Source organism: Meleagris gallopavo, chromosome 4 (assembly GCF_000146605.3).
Source record: "Meleagris gallopavo isolate NT-WF06-2002-E0010 breed Aviagen turkey brand Nicholas breeding stock chromosome 4, Turkey_5.1, whole genome shotgun sequence".
Lineage (NCBI taxonomy): Eukaryota > Metazoa > Chordata > Aves > Galliformes > Phasianidae > Meleagris > Meleagris gallopavo.
In genome coordinates, this window is record NC_015014.2 from 26,990,319 (window position 1) to 27,004,584 (window position 14,266).

A 14,266-nucleotide genomic window follows, 5' to 3' on the forward strand; every position below is an offset into this window, starting at 1 on the left:
AAATTCATACACACTCCTCCTCTTGGCTCAAAAGTCTCCTCCCTCTTTGGGTGCACAGTAGTATTAGCAAAATAGAAGAGATTCACATATTCATTTAGTAATTCATAGGAACACACTTGCAATTGGGCTTTATCTCAGGTTCTACTCACTGGTTTATTCACTTTCATATAATTAGTTCTTTCAGCTTGTTGTCACAGTGGTGATCTACTCAGCCTGGAATAAAGGCAGTTATAGGATACTGCCTTCTTCAAACATCTGTAGGCAAAGTAGCACTGGATGATATTTAAACTAAACTCTTTGATAGGCATATGGTAACCCATGTCCTCACTGCTGTTATTTAACTCTGTTGACAGCTTGTAAGGACAGAGTCTGGTTCAACCCACCCATCTCAGGCTGCTTTTACTGTCTCAGCGGAGCTGCCGTATCTGTGGCATTTGCAGAAGTTTCAGCTTTAACAGATGCATTCAGGAGGCTGCCTTGGTGGTAATGACCATCCATTACACCTTCATCTCCAATATACAAGAAGATAATTGGTTAATACTTGTTTACCAACAAGGTAAGAGTAAAATTTCAAGTAAGAATTAGAAGGTCTTTTATGGTGACTATTAAATCCACACTGAATCACAGAGATGCAAACTAGAAGGAGCCTCTGGAAGTCAGCTGGTCCAGCCTCCCTTTCAAAGCAGGACTTGTATTTGTGATACCACAGATCACCAGTGGCTTTTTCTAGTCAAGTGTTGAAATCTTCAAAGAATAGAGACTGCACAGCCGTTCAGGAGCACTTGTTTCCTTGTTAGGACTGTCTGATGCTACTAATAAAAAGTGGACAACAACACTGAGCAGCACTGAAGGAAATTCCGAGGACAGGAAGAAGTTGTACATTTTCAGAACCACTCCATAAGAGTGTATTTTGAAAAAAGGCCAGTTTTCTTCTTAATCTGAACAAGTGTATTAAGACCCATTAAGCCGAAAATTGCTTTCCTGCTCTCAGGAACACTCTCTTACAAAGTACAGGTTAATGATTGCAAAATTCGTTCAAGGTAATAAAATCTTTGCTCAGTAGAATTCAGAGGCAGCTTCTTACTGAGCAGAGTTTTACCATCGAGAATTAAATAATCTCTGTTTAGCATACTATGTTTCAGTTACCCTTTTTTTCTTTCCTCCCCAAAACACTGAAACTAATGCAACAAGCTGGTGTAACAATATGATGCTAATGAAGATAGCTTCCCTCTAGAAACACAAGACATGAAAACTTTTTAGACCAGAAAAAGAGGCTGTACTGGAAAACAAAATACTTCTTTTCTGTCTTGCTCACTCCTTTTGGGGGAAAAAAAAAAACTTTCCTTCCATGTGTCTAATGTTTTATCACTGTAAGTTAAGTAGTGGTAGCAATAACTTTGTAAGTCAGTGTGTTGAAAAGTGAAGTATATTTACCAGAGAAACCTGTATGTACCAGTGGGGGCAAGAAAGGAATAGTGAAAGAAATTCTGCAATCTGAGCTAGTAGAGGAAGTGAATATTACAGTGGTCTGCATGTCTTTGAGTACCAATAAGTGAGAAACCCAGTAATCTAAAAGGCCGGTGGGTAGGTATTTTTCTTTGCTGTTAAACAGTTACTGAGAAGTCAGCATAAATAGCCCCTTATCTCTTGTTCTCATTATATATCATGGTTTTTCTGTTTTCTGCACAAAACTCAAGGATCTAGAATCTTGAAAGGTTGCAACTTGCTGATACCCCTGAAAAGTAACTTACATGTTTACAAGCAGCCCGTACTGTTGTCATTCTGCTGTTTTTATTTCTTTTTTTCCTGAAAAAGTGCTGCAAGAAATCACTGAAAGAGTCTCAGTTGGAATTTTCTGGTTTTCCGGTGAAAATGGGAGAGCAGTGTAACAGAGGGAAAAAGTCAATTAAAGGGAAAGGGAACATTTGACACTTCTGCATAATTAATCTACAATGCCATTAAACTCTTCTACAGAAAACAAAGAACAACCATGGGTAGCTTATGGAAAAGAAGTTCTTTCTGAGAAACTTCTAAGCATGGTAAGACTCTTTAATCTGAGTTTGAGCCACGTGTGATAATATTTGTCACCTCAACCTTCATTTGTAGATCAGTTATGGGATAGTGTGTGTATGCATGCTCACTTATAAAGTCGCAGTCGCAAAACAGTTCTTATTAACATTCATTATTAACATAACAATTGAATGACAGCTGGAGTGCTGTCAGAGAGTTAGAGACTTTATGATGAGAAAAGGCATTTACTGGAAGTGAGTGTAATTTTAGGAGTATCGTGACATTCTGTACTGTAGTCTTTTCCTTTAGGAATATGGAAGAACAACTTGGCCTTCAATTTCCAGGAAGTTTCTGGAAAATCCAATCATAGCAAGTGTTTCAACAACATATTAACAAGTCTTGCCTAAAGTTACTTATTGCTAAGTATGTTTGTCGCTAAGGATAAACTGTGCAGTAAAGTGAGAGAAATCGAGTGATTACTTGATTCAAAATCTGTTTTGTTGTGTTCTCTGTTGATTTCAGAGAGATCAGCTCAGTAGGCCGTAATCCTCCCTGCGATTCTGTCTGCATGATGAGTCCATAGCATAGTATCAAGGTGGCTCATCAAATTTTAATCCAAGAAGTACAAGGTTCTTCTATTACATCCATTTTATGGACAGTGTTTCTTAGGGGAATGGAAGCTTTTTGCTCACTGCTATACAGACAACACTATTGTGCCTAAAACTACTGTGCTGCTCCCTATAGCAGATCACTAACAGATTTGGTCTTTTTATATAATGGCATACTAGCTAACACTCAAAAGCTGCTTTCACAAACAACATGATACATCAAACATGATTGAAATGAACATCTGTAGTTGTTATATGAAGTGAAGAAACTGTCCAGGTACATAAAACTTAACTGTTGTGGTATCATTACAAATTGGTTATGTTGGAATGAGATTTGGGCTGAAATCCAGATGTCAACCTGAAATTAATTTTGAGATTCTCTAGCACACAAAGATTTGTGTGTGTGGCAATACAAGTATTTGCTCCTTTGATGGAGGAAAGTTTAACACAGATAAAAAGGGGTTTATTTTCTACATGGGAGTTGTGAGTGCTGTAGTTTTTAAAAACATTTTTAATGGCAGAATACATAGGGGCATTATTAAAGTATTCCTTTTTTTAAAATAAGTCATCACTTCATGTTAAATTTATGATAACATGCTTTCAGAGCTTGTACAAACCAATAGGACTGTGACCATAAGAAGTGTAGTGAGAGCCATTCTTTATTGCTTTATTTCTTTGCTTTATTTTCTACTGGTGAAAGGAATTGTGTACAGCTGGAACATTTAGTTCATTCATGCTAATGACTGTTTATGTCAATCAGATTATTTGTGGCAGAAAACAGTCTGGGTTTTGCTAACCAATAACAGCTCACAGTAGGAGCACCTATTTAAGGAACTGACTTCTGTGAAACAGCTCTATTTTCACAATCTCAAGATGAACTGCTAAAGTTAATGTCTTCAGTCTTCGTGGAGATTCAGCGCACATATCTTCAGAAATTTACTTGATAAAGAGACTGTTCAGATTAGGATGAATTTAGTCCATTTAACATTTTTTGAGGTTTAAATTATTAAAATATTACTTGCAGAAAGCATGACCAGTATTAATTGAGTGGTGTAAACGAGAAAGTTTCTGACTTTTGTTGGTTATTGTTACTTTTACAGATATCATTGCCAGTGGCATGTACCCTACACAAGTAAGTGACGAAACAGGTGCGTATGTGAATGCCTATTTAAAGGTATTTGATACATACATTTTTTCCACGGTTTTGTCTTATTTCTGATAAACAACACCTGTATATTTAGCTCTTGTGCATTTTTAAACATCAGGTGTTTAAATTGTCTCTTCAAAAGCTGAGCTAACTGAACTGCAAAAATCGCTCGGAAGCATCAGTCAGTGCTGAGAAATAAAATCCTACTGCAAAAGTAAGAAATCATCCCTGAAAAGTCAAAGCCATCTTGCTACTCTGATTGAGTAAAGCCATCCATGAATGGTTTGCAAATAACATTTTAAATTAACTTTTAATTTTCATTTATCAGGTGGAGTAATTAGAGTTCAAAATTGGGTCTTTAACTACTGTTACCTTTTTTAGCCTAATTTCACGGCATTATGTGAGCTCTCCAGCTCATTTTGCAGTACATAGCTCTAGAGAGAGAATAACCCTTCCCCTCTTTTCTTCCCAGCCTGTGCAAGAATGGTACTTAGCATCATTGCATGCTTCCCTCATAGCTTTTATATAGAATAATATGCTGATTGAAGGAAGAAGAAAAAAATATGTAATGTTACGTTAACTACTGAGTGGTACTGATTACTCACAACTGGAACTTATACAGTTTGTGTCACATAGTATATAATACAATGTGTCATCTAGTTACCTGGGTGAAAACTGTGTATCTTTATGATACAGAATTTTGCCCTCCTCTGTAGCTACTTTGATGTGTATTGTAATTTGATTACATACATGAGCATTTTATTTGTCTGGAATGCAAAGGAAAAGCAGCAAGCTTGGACTGAGGTCCAACTGTTTTTTTCAGGCAACTTTAGAAATAGGGACACATTTGGTCTGCTGTCTGAAGGGAATCATTCCTTCAAGGATGCTTACCAGAGAAACTGAAAAAGCTTCACATAAGTAGGGAGGGTCTGCCAGTACTGAAAACCATGGGAATGCTTTCCTTGGCAGCTCATTATATTCAACAGTAAGACAGAAAATAGTGCTGACACACTTGTGGGAAAATACAGCAGCAAAAACCTGTTGTAATTAGAAATGAACACGTGGCCCAGGATAACATTAAAGATAAGTTTATCTCCAAGTTAATCTTGAGTGGCTCAAAAGAAAACCCAGCCTGCAAGCAGATCTGAAAAAAACAACAACATTAAAGCAAGCAGAAAACCGTTCTTGGCAGTGTCATATTGTCATGAAGCTCAGAGATGTCTACTGGAAAATTGTTGGAAAAAAGTGAACGGAAATCCGGACAGTGATCCACACAGAGCAATAATTAGGGGACACACCAACATACCATGATGGTCCAGATAGAAAATTTTTCTGTTTTCAGAGGATATCGAGTTATGTTGTTATAAAACTGATCTCAGATCCTATGGGTTGTCTGCTAGTTATTATTACAACAAATGTTGCTAGCAAACAGACAAAAAAAGCACGACTGGGATAGTTGGGGGTTCTCATTGTTTTTTAACTGGAACTTGAGATGAATTGTCTTTTTTATTGTCTGCTTCCTTTCCAGGAAACTGGAACAGAAAGAATAGGGAAGAAGAAAAGTCTACCATAAAGAACTTGCTATCTCACCAGGAACTACAGAGTCAGAAATGTGTGTATCTAAATGTGAGCAAAGCCATGAAACAAACGTCTAATTGAATAAGTTTGGCCAATTCAGTACATAATAGAAAATGTTTATGTGATGTCATCACTGAATTATTTCTAGCTGAGAGACTCATGTACTGCTGTGGTGTTCTTTCAGAAGGTTGGTTATGTGTCCTTTTCCATACTAATGGAGTGAACAATCTAATAGTTTTGGGTTGTTGTATGTAGATGTAAATTCAAAGTAGAGATGCTCTCATCTTTATTCAAGAAAACAGTGCTTGTTTGTGCTACATTCAAAGGCAGGTAGAAATGCATTGATGGAAGAATCCTATCCTCAAATATATAGCTGCTGTTAAAAAAGAAGTCCTTACTTCCAGCTGATCTACCTGAGGAGCGAGCTTTTAGGTGGTCTCAGAAGTGATAACCTCTGAATTCTACAACATCAGGAAACTTTGAGGAAGTGTCAGAGACGAGACTTCCAACATTGTTGTAATATTTTGGAGACTGTATTTAATTTGGGGATTTTTTTTTATTTTTTTATTTTTTGGTAAGGGTATATAAGTACTGGCTTTACTATGTAAAGAAAGTACATATTGTAAACCTAGAATGTGAAAGAAGAAGTGATAATGAAGTAAATTCTTAACACTGTAAGAAATCTGTTGGATTAGCTTTTATGCTGTATGTAAATCAGGATTGTACTTTTCTCCTCTACATATGTGTTCTTTTTCATTACTTTCAGTTTTTGTTGGGCAAAAGCCTGATAGGAATATTATAAAAGCAAAATTAAAGGTATAACTGCTAGAATAAAACTAACTGAAATAAAGACAAGCAAATGCTAAGTGTTGCATCTCACGGGGAGTCAAAAGGTGGATGGCCGATCAAGCAGATGTTACTCAACACTTTTTGAGAACTGGCAAATAATTAGAAGAAAATACAGCTGGAATGCAATCTAACAAAGAATCAACTCAAATGTTTCAGATCAGCAGGATCTGTTTAATGTGTCAGCTTCATTCCTCAAGCATTAACCTGCAGATAAGCATGACATAGAGCTGCAGCTTCTTAACCACACAAACTGGATGAAATTTTGTTTCAAATATTTCTGAACTGCAGCCCATCAGGTTAGTGCTTAGATCCTCTAGTTCTGAAGTTGTTTGGTTAAGGAATAAATGTTTTTCCTTCCAGTCCATTAAGGAGATTAATATATTCTTCATTAGTCTGAAATTGGTTCACTCCTTTAATTATGGGAAGCTTTATTGCTAAGCAGTTGCATGAAAGAAATATTAGGTCTGAGAAGTTACTTTCAACGTTACTATTTGCAAATTAATGGTATCTTTATTCAAATGAGAAGCAATGCTTAGGTTACGAAGAGCACTATAATAAGATGTATAATTTGAAAATTTAGCTTGAATCTCTATTAATAATGCTCTTAACAGGGTCATAAAATAGCTGTTTGAAACTCTACCTCTCAGCTTAGAGATGGTATAGCTGAAATACACACTTATTAGGGCAGAGACAACAGGACTCCAATCTGTATCTGCATATGTACCAAATTGTGCAGCACCTACCTGAAGTAATTGTGTCCCTTAATTATGTTTTATGATCAGCAAATTCTTAACTTTTCAGAATGTTCTTACTATGCTTCCTGGTCTTCATGGCACATTCTACAGGAATGTTTTCTGCAGTGACCCTGCATACAGGCAGCAAACTTAAAGCAAATGGCTGAGCTCTTTCCCCAAGCTACAGAAGATATTGCAGTAGTATGCCCTGTTTGCTCTCAGACAGGAAGCATCCACTGAGATTCTTAAGACAGGTGAGACTAGAAACCAAAACATCACAGCTGGAATGACTAACGATACATTATTTCCTAAAAGGAAAAACTTTAGTTTTGGTGATGAAATGAGTTAGACATGGCTGGTTTTGCTACTTCTCAGAATCTTGGGATAGGATAAGCAGTGCCTAAGTGAGTGTGTTATTGCTGGATAAATATGTAAAATAGAACTTTAGGGAGATTAATTCTCAATAACACTAAATGCCTTTTCCTGTTCAATGTACTGCATGGTCCATTAAGCATATGCAACTGCTACAACCCCCAGGCTTCTATTTAGGTTCTCCTAGGGGAGGAAAGAGCCTGGGTTTTGGCCAAACAAAATAAAATACATGCTGTGGAATTCTGTTTAACTGCAGAGAATGAAATTATTGCTACACTTTATAGAATATGCTTAGTAATGCAGTAAGAATTTACTTTATAAACTTTTTAGAGGAGAGGTCATGTAATTTTAAGTCCTTGAGGATGCATTATGGGTTAGAGTGATGTAGAAGGCTCAGATCACTTTATCTCAATTTGCCCCAGGTGTCCTACTTCACCAATGACCCCATCAAAAACAGTGGCACTAACGTGAAATTAAGACAATGAAAATCATGAATCAAAATATTATAAGCAGTTGTTTGTTTCTGCTTAATTAAAATCTGTATCTGCTTGTTTACTGCTACTTGTTCTTTGTATTAACAAGCTTGGCTGTGTCTCACACATCTGAAGAAGCCAAGGAAAGTATTAAGTACTTTGATATTCCTCTGTCTCTCTAATACAAGAAAATTTTTTGGGTTTGCAACCATGCGAGTCTGTCTTTGAAAATGTTTAGTCTTAACTAATGCAGTTGAAGGTTATGGCTTTTTTTGTGTGTGTCTACAAGGGCCTGTCACTGCAGCATTATGAAAAATTTGCATATAAAGCATCTGGTTTAAGAACATTGTTTGCATATTATGTAACTTTCATATGTATTTCCAGTGTCATAATGAAGTAATAGTGTTTGATTTGCTGTTCATGGGTCAGCAAGTGTTATTTGTTTATTTAGTGCTGGTAGTTTTGCTTTCTCTCTGTTTACCCAGAAAGATATTTCCACGTTTTTTTCCTGAGAGGAGAGGGGAAGTGTTTACAACTGGGACAAGGAAATTCTGGCATACGTTTGGCAGTGTTGAGCTCTGTGAGTTCAGCAGCAAGCCACTGTTCATTTTGTTTGTCAACACAAAGCTCATAGAACATGGCACAGTAAAGAAAATTTGTAATATCTCACCTATCCGTAAGAGCTGCTGTGTCCTTTTCCCCTTAAGTAATAGTTTCCTGTAAAGTTTTAGGTAAGTGCAGATTCCCTTCCCTGTTGTCATCATAACTGGTTTTCTGGATCAGGCTGAGCTACACCAGTGTGCTCTTAATTAAAAATGATCAGACAAACTCCAGGGCCATGGGACATCTGAGCCTGAATGAGGCTTTAACATGGCTTTGTTTTACCACAGATGTTTATTTACCATCACCGTCCTTAGCTTTACTAATTCTGCTTCCTTTCCATCCACCAACCTGAAACCCAGTTGTCATTCCAGGCACAAAGACATGTAAATGAGGTGTCCTATTAAACTGATATTGTCAAATGTGATGTGAGCAAGTGAGCTGCACTCCTCTCATCAGTGATACCGATGACTATGCTGGTGCTGTTCCCAAGGCAAGAAAGGGGCAGGCATTGCTTCCTGTAGATTTTCATGTTTTCTTCCCTGCTAGACAGGACTGCAAACTAAACTTCTGAGACCAAGGGAAATCAATATTCATATTATTTCAGCTTTTTCAGATATCGTATCTGAGAACCATTCTTCATGTCAGAATTCTGGTTTCTGTATATTGTGTGCTGTGCCTCTGAGAAATCCACAGAAATGCGATTTTCAGTCTGCCGTATTTTGCACGTTGTATGCACAGCCATCAGTGCTGAAAGCAGTCTCACGTCAGGACTGTAGGAATTGTCAGAAAGCACTATTTTTCTGTCAGTTGAGCAAAGGCTTTTTGTGGAAAGCAAATGAAACCACAGTACTTTTTAAATTTGTAAGCATGCTTTCTGTAGTGTTCATCCATGTGGCCAACCTGAAGGAATTGAGTCATCGCTTCAGATCTTGTGAGAGAGAAATGGGTGAAAATTGCCAATGTAACATGCTTCACTTATCCACCAGGAAAATGTATCTAGGCAAACCTAGAGACTTGAAATGTGAAGAGCTGCAATTTCCTATCTGCTCTGTATTATCACAGGAGTGAGGATTTTGGTTAGTCTGATCCAGCAAGAATTAGCCAAAATCCCTAGGGTAGAAAGGTAGTTACATGAACCCACACTTAACTAGCCTTCTGCAGTAATTTCTAGGCTAGCCTAGAAAAATGTTTGTTCCACTTGGCATAGTCTTTATGGAGGAACAAACCTCCACTGCATACAAAATAAAAGGAAGAAAGTTTATAAAGGGGATATATGAAGAAGCCTTGTTTCAGCATACATGGAGTTCTTTTTCTAATTACTCCCCATATTCGGCTCTGTTGTCTTAGAGCAAGTTCATCTCTGTGTGATTGCTGATTAATCTTTGTAGGTTTTTGTTTGTTGTGGGTTTAATGTTTTTGTTTTAGGACAGAGGAATGGTGTTTCTCACAATGGGAGAATAAGCTTGTTTGGATTTCTTTTCAACTTCAAGCCTCAGAGTTGCAAAGGACTTCCTCAAAGATTTATAACGCTCAGTCTTGGGCACATCAGATTCCTCTCTTGTGTATGTGTCCCCTTTCTCCCTTTCTGGATGGTTAGCAAGGACCACGAGATGGATCAGATTGAATGACCTCCTGTTTATCATGGGACACTGCATTCAGATGGAAATGCCATGTTAAGCTTAGTAAGATAAGAGCATTTCCGTCCTTATGAGAGTGAGCTGTGTGCTGCAGTCTGGGAACGGGATATCCGGTGTCACCAGTAGTGCTGGTCATGCGGCCAGGACATCCGGAGAGAATCCTGACCTGATCATAGCTGGTCCTGCTTTCAGCAGGAGGACAATTAGAGACATTCTGAGGTCTTTTCCAACCTGAAATTAAATGTCATCCTAAGAAGGGATGCTGTTTTCAATGCTGTAGCAACAAATTAATATCCAAAATAATAGCCAGTCTGACATAGGAGAATGATTTCCTGATAGCAGATTTGACAGTCTGACCATCAATCTGGTCTTGAGTTTGGGATTTAAAAATTAAAGGTTTTCTATGCCACCTCAGTGTAGCTGTTTTCTCACTCTAGCTTGTCACTTAATCATCTCCCAAATATACCTAGTTTCAAATATATAAACTGATATCTGTATAGAAAAATATCTTCTAATACAAATGTTTTGCTGGGATCAGTTATGTATGAGAAGCAAGAATAGTCTTTTTCTTGACCTTTGCTGATGAATGCCAAAAGTGTGGGTTTTGCTTACATATATCTTATAGCAGTACTGTGGGTGTTATAAGCAGGTCGATAACAAATCCATTCTGTCTCCAGTCTGCCCACATAAATTCACAGATTAATTAGTCAGCAGAGACCACAAGGAGGATACAATCTACATGCTTATAAACAAGCCAGTCTGTGCTGAATACACATAAGAACCTTATGTTATTTAATGTAAGAGGCAAATATGAAACAGCATAAGGGAAAAGGGAAGTAATTATATTAATTCTAGAGAAGTTTCTAGGGTATTCTATCCATTGCTTTGAATTCCAATTAAAACTAGTTTCTAGTCAAGAGCTTCTGAGATCAGGTTCTTTATTTGGATCTGAAACTCAGAAGGCTTACCTTTTTAAAACAGAGAAAATATTAGAAAGAATTGTCTCTTGTAGATCTCACAGGTTTTGTTTGTTTATTTTCAGAATGAAAGTTTTCATGTAAAATGTGTGCTTGCACCTCAGGTGTTTTTTTTTTTTTAATGTCATGTGTATGAAAATGTGATGTTTCATATTGCAAATGAAGCAATTCAAAGAACGGACTTTACTGTTGATTCAGTTGGTCCTACGCCTGAACAGTTTGGACTTGGTCAATTGAAGAACTTCAATATGTTAACAGTCATAAGTACATGTGACCATTCTTACTCTAAATGCTCTCACTCTTGATTACTGTTTTCTGATGGGAACATTGTTTTTCTCCCAACAAAACAATGGTAAATAGATGTTTCAGATCAACGGGTAAGCATCTGAAAAATAATTATAGATATATTTTAAAAAAAAAGAAGAAAAAAAAACAGGGAAGCAAGAGTTATAACTTGATTTAGTGTTGCCAGTGGTGAAATCAGAAATTGCAATTACTGATGTCTGCAAAATCTCTGCATTTTTCTGAGATAACCAAATTTTCAGTACTCTTTTGTAGAACAGGGACTACTCGTGCTTATTTTAATATTATGACAAATTACCATAACACACGTATTTGAGACACTTCAGTGCACTGTGTGCATCATTCTTGTTGAAGGACTTAGATGTGTGCTCAAGAATATAAATTTGCTTTAATTTTCACTGGATTCAACTTGCAGATGTGTAGATCTGTGTGGTTTGTAGGTAGTGTATCACAGATTTAAAAGCGTGTTTTCTTTTCTGGATCTAAACCTTTTATGACAAATGAAGAATCTTTGTGGTGTGAAATTTGTGAAACAATGAATATTTTTTGAATCCTATAAACAAAATATTTTTTAGAAAGGACATCAAACTTTAGGCTTCAAATATCTGTCAAGAATGGAAATCATAGAAAATATTCTTCTCAAAAAAGCAATGTTTAACTACTTCCATATTTTAATTTAATAACTGTCAAGTGCTGAAAATAGATTTGTGCCTTGGCCAACCCTTAGTCTGTTTTTTCTCTGAATTGGAAGGGTTCAGTTCACAAAGAATCTCTTCTTTTCAACATAAATGTGTTGAGTTGTAGCTTAAAGCTTTGATCTCAATTACAATCGTTGCTCTGTTGGTGTATTTCTGTGTATTTTATGAGACCCTGAATGTTATTTTGTTTTGTGGCTGTTACCTGTACCACTACTATTCTGTTGCTCTCTGCAGTGTGCATTACCCACCAGAGGGAGCCAAAGCCAAGAACCGTCAGATTTTGCTTTGCCTTTCAATTTTCAGAGGTTCCCTACTGAAAGTCATCTCCTCCACAACACAGTGCTTTAGATTCAGGTCTCTGTCTTCAGGTTAGTCATTCTTAAATTGTATTAAGCTCTATTTTCATTAATACATGTAAAGGGCCCAAGCTTCTAAAAATTACTTAAGCTAAAGTTGGGTGCTATGGTTAGGAGCCTGATAAGTCCCACAACAAATATTTCTTTCCAAATTTTCAATTTTCTGGAGAATGTTAACAGCTAATTTATTTACAGCAAACCTGAAAGATTATCACTTACACCTCCTATTCTAATGTCTACTGAGCAATCATGTTTTCGTATATGCATTATTTACTTCTAAGTTTGCAAACACGTTATTAACACTACTAGTCATCAGGCATTGAGGTGATGCATTTATAGGCATTATAGGGAGTGAGTAAATAAAATGGAAGCTGGAAATAGGAACCATTAAATCAAATCTGTTGTATCCGTAAATAAATGTTATGGATATAATGAAGCTGATGGATTTTCTTGTATTTCTAGGTAATAATTGGCTGAGATTAGTAATTAATTATATTTGCATCAGATATACAAGCAAACCTGTCTGCTAAGCAGACATACATTTTTTAATGGGAAGCACAGCTGGGCTCAGAGCTTGATTCCTTGCATTGAAAACTGGACTTATGTGAAAGATGCCTAAAATGATGACCTCCACCTGCTTCCCCCATTCACCTGCTGCCTGATATTTTAGGTATTTCACTTTCTTCCAGTAATGCCCAGAAACAGTTCCATCTTGACAGAGTTGAGCAACTCAGTATTTATAAACCTATTTTTTTATATCTGCAAAACATTCTTAAAGCATTTCCTAGTTGCAGCTGGCCGTATGAACATATATAGTCTTTAGCAAAAGGTGGAATTTTCTTTGTACTATAAGAGGCAGGAAAACTCATATATCATATATGAAGCTGGTCCTTACTACCTCTAAGCTGCTTGCTACTTGCTCAAGTCATTTGTCATTCTAAATGCATCCTAAATGCTGTGTCATAATTTGCCTTCTCCAACACCATTAGTATATCAGTCACAGGAATCAGAGAAATCTGATGGAAGCCTTTGAAAGTTCCTTAACTAACAGGCCTGCGTATTTTCTACACCACAGATTGTAGGTAATCAGCCTGTTAGACCTCCTCTGAGATTATTTTTCAAATTCAAAATCTTGTCATAGAAAAATGGTCACACACAACCCCAGTTTTGGCTCAGGTTTCTGTTCCTTGATAGAAACTTTTCATGAGGAAGGTATGAGAAAGTTTATATCAAATTGCTGTCTAATAGAGTTTGCTGTACAGCTTTCTCAATTAGAAATTGTTTTATATAGCAAAGCATGAGATTTTAATAGTTTCTGAATGTCTGTATAATTCTATCTGTATATTATCTAAAGTACAAAGAGCTCTTTATCCCTATTTCAGCATAACAGAGAGGGTGATTAATTTGTGTTTATTTTGTCATCAATTTAGTTGTATAATGGCATAGCTTGTTGGGATTTTTTATAGGTGTTTTCCCATATTTAAATGGGAATTAATCTGTCAAATGTAGTTAACAGAAATGTGAAAATTTCAAAAAGATTAGCAAGAGACTTCTGAGTTTAAAAAACAAAGGAAATCTTCAATTGCGCAGTTTCCAGTGGTACCTCCTCACCAGTGGCTATTGAATAACAGTGCTGTAAGACACTATGAATGTGCATTTTGTGATTTTCTTAATAAAAATGGGAGAAAATCTTACAAACATTTTGAAAGAGGAGATGATTTATATTGTAATGTATTTCAGATGCAGTTACTTAGCTATAAGGTGACCCTTTAGTCACAACTTCTCCTTTTAGTTCTCTTGGATTGCTTTTTACTCTGCTCCTAATTATTTTTGACAGCTTTTTTCCTTTGTTTCTCTACATAATTCCCCACTGTCATTTCAATCTTTCTCTTACTTGGGTTTATTTTTCTCTTTTTTTTTT

The 14,266-nt window shown here is 36.5% G+C and overlaps 1 long non-coding RNA gene across 1 annotated transcript; it reads left to right on the forward strand.

The window, feature by feature from the left end:
• The first annotated feature begins 562 nt into the window (after nt 1-562).
• Nucleotides 563-14,238, forward strand: LOC116216551. The gene is made up of 3 exons (XR_004159532.1): nt 563-2,039; nt 3,719-3,766; nt 5,294-14,238. It is a non-coding gene; the product is annotated as an uncharacterized LOC116216551 (long non-coding RNA).
• The last annotated feature ends 28 nt before the right edge of the window (nt 14,239-14,266 follow it).